This window comes from Strongylocentrotus purpuratus, unplaced genomic scaffold (assembly GCF_000002235.5).
Source record: "Strongylocentrotus purpuratus isolate Spur 01 unplaced genomic scaffold, Spur_5.0 spur5_scaffold_15, whole genome shotgun sequence".
Classification (NCBI taxonomy): domain Eukaryota; kingdom Metazoa; phylum Echinodermata; class Echinoidea; order Camarodonta; family Strongylocentrotidae; genus Strongylocentrotus; species Strongylocentrotus purpuratus.
In genome coordinates, this window is record NW_022145600.1 from 29,102,671 (window position 1) to 29,105,217 (window position 2,547).

At 33.5% G+C, this 2,547-nt stretch overlaps 1 long non-coding RNA gene across 1 annotated transcript; it reads right to left on the minus strand.

Annotated features, from left to right (window-relative positions):
• Positions 1–247: 247 nt before the first annotated feature.
• Positions 248–595, minus strand: LOC115924294. Its single transcript, XR_004064271.1, has 2 exons — positions 508–595; positions 248–315 (listed from the first exon to the last, which is right to left on the minus strand). It is a non-coding gene; the product is annotated as an uncharacterized LOC115924294 (long non-coding RNA).
• Between the last annotated feature and the right edge of the window lie 1,952 nt (positions 596–2,547).

Sequence of the window (2,547 nt, forward strand, 5' to 3'; positions counted from 1 at the left end):
ATGTCACACTTTGGCATATCAGGTGCCAATGTGTACCTGGGTGGAGAGTGGCAAATGTCTATGAACTTGATAGAACTCAATATGATAGTCAAGAACTAACTTTGTCTGGTAAGGTTATATGAATATAGGCCAGAGTTATCAGTGTAACATTTTGTCTGACATGGATTATTGTTTGTAAATAACTACATCCAGTTGTAGATTTTAAAATCCATCTGAGGAAATATTTTCCTGGATTTTCTTTACATCATTCCAGTGTAAATGTAAATATGCTGCTATAATTTTAAGATACATGTCTCTTTTGTCAATGTAACATGCCTGAGTTATCAGTGTGATATTTAATATTTAATGAATTATTGTTTGTACATGTTTAACTACATCCACCAGTACTACATGTATATTAACTCCGTTTGAGGAAATATTTTCCTGGATTTTTTGGGACATCATTCCAGTGTATATGTAAATATGCTGCTACAAGTTTAAGATACATGTCTCATTTGTCAATTTAACATGCCTGAGTTATCAGTGTGATATTTAATTTGAAATGGATGATTGTTTGTACATGTTTAACTACATCCACCAGTACTATATTAAATCCATTTGAGGAAATAGTTCCTGGATTTTCTTTACATCATTCCAGTGTACATGTAAATATGCTGCTATATATTGTTTACCATACATGTGTATTCTACACTGTCGCTCTTAAAGGTGGAATATTTTAGTTTTATCCCAATTTATGGAATTATTTTAAAAATTATTTAAAAATAATAGATCTAGATAATAGTATACATTTTCAGATTTTATTGAATAATAATTTGCCAATGTGTGTTTTGCGTGACTGCTAAAGCATGTGTATGCTACTATGCTTATTAATTAGGGGACCTACGCCCTCAAGTCATAAATGACAGTAATGAGGATTGATGCCACACAAAAGGGCACTAATATATAGCACATCGACACGGTTTTGATCCTGGGGCCTCACAGCTATGAGGCCATTGTTTTATCACTGAACCATGACTGTACGCAGCGGGGGCTAGGGTAGGGGGCTGTTTCCATAAAATTTAAAAAAACGCAGAAAATGCAATAAATTTTCAATAATTTATTGCATTTTACCCCGGTCCCCAACATAAAAAATCCTCTGGACGGCCATGCATTATGGCTCAAGGCATGGGCACACAGAAGATTTTTTTATGTTGGGAAGCGGGGTAAAGTGCAATAAATTATTGAAAATTTATTGCATTTTCTGTTTGTTTTTTTTATTTATGGAAACTGCCCCCTACCCTAGCCCCCGCTGCGTACAGTCATGGTTCGGTGACAAAGCAATGGCCTCGTAACTGTGAGGCCCCAGGATCAAAACCGTGTCGATGTGCTATATTAGTGCCCTTTTGTGGGGCATTAATCCTCATTACTGTCATTTATGACTTGAGGGCGTAGGTCCCCTAGTTAATAAGCATAGTAGCATACACATGCTTTAGCAGTCACGCAAAACACACATTGGCAAATTATTATTCAATAAAGTCTGAGAATGTAAACTATTATCTCGATCTATTATTTTTAAATAATTTTTTTAATAATTCCATAAATTGGGATAAAAAAAAATATTCCACCTTTATGAGCGACAGTGTAATTGTATTCAGTACTGGATTTCAATAATTTTGATGATACATATTCAAGATTATGATACATGTATATTTTGAACTTGTATATCTTTGCTATACTTGCATTGTAAATATATTTTATATTTTAGTAAGTTTGCATTCCTGAGTATTCTAATTGTATTCAGTACTGGATTTCAATAATTTTGATGATACATATTCAAGATTATGATACATGTATATTTTGAACTTGTATATCTTTGCTATACTTGCATTGTAAATATATTTTATATTTTAGTAAGTTTGCATTCCTGATTGGCTTATAAGATACAAACATAGACACTACTCTTATGAGCATTCCATTGCCTTACCTTTTGATCACCATCCTCTTCTGATTAAGTGATGGCATTTTTATATTCCACTCTGGTTTTCATAATAGGCAATGCAAATTACTCAGATCTGTGAGTTTATTCTGAATTATGTCATGCAAAAAGATGTACTAAACAGGTCTTTCAGTCTTTGTTTGTGTATTGGATGATCATGAGTTACTCAAATAAAGTTTTAGTGCCTTAGATATTTCAACATTTTGATGTACAAATGAGACAAAAGAATGTGCTAGTTGCATGTAGTTTGATAATGGTGTATTTGTATCCTATGGCTGAAATGGTGTCACTTGACATTCTGTTATATTTGCACAACAGTGCAATATAACACCCTTATTTTGCATGTTATAATGCGTGCAAAAGCAAATTAGACTGCACATCTCTTCTAGTTGCGTGCATATTGCATGCATTTCATTCATGGTTCAGTGTAACATTTATTCACCTCCAAATTTGGAATTCCGCTCGTGCCGTTATATTTCATCCTCAGCCTATGGCCTCCGTAAAATATAACATCACTCGGGAAATTATGAATTTTCTGATTCATATATGCAAGTGCCTACCTATGCTAATTC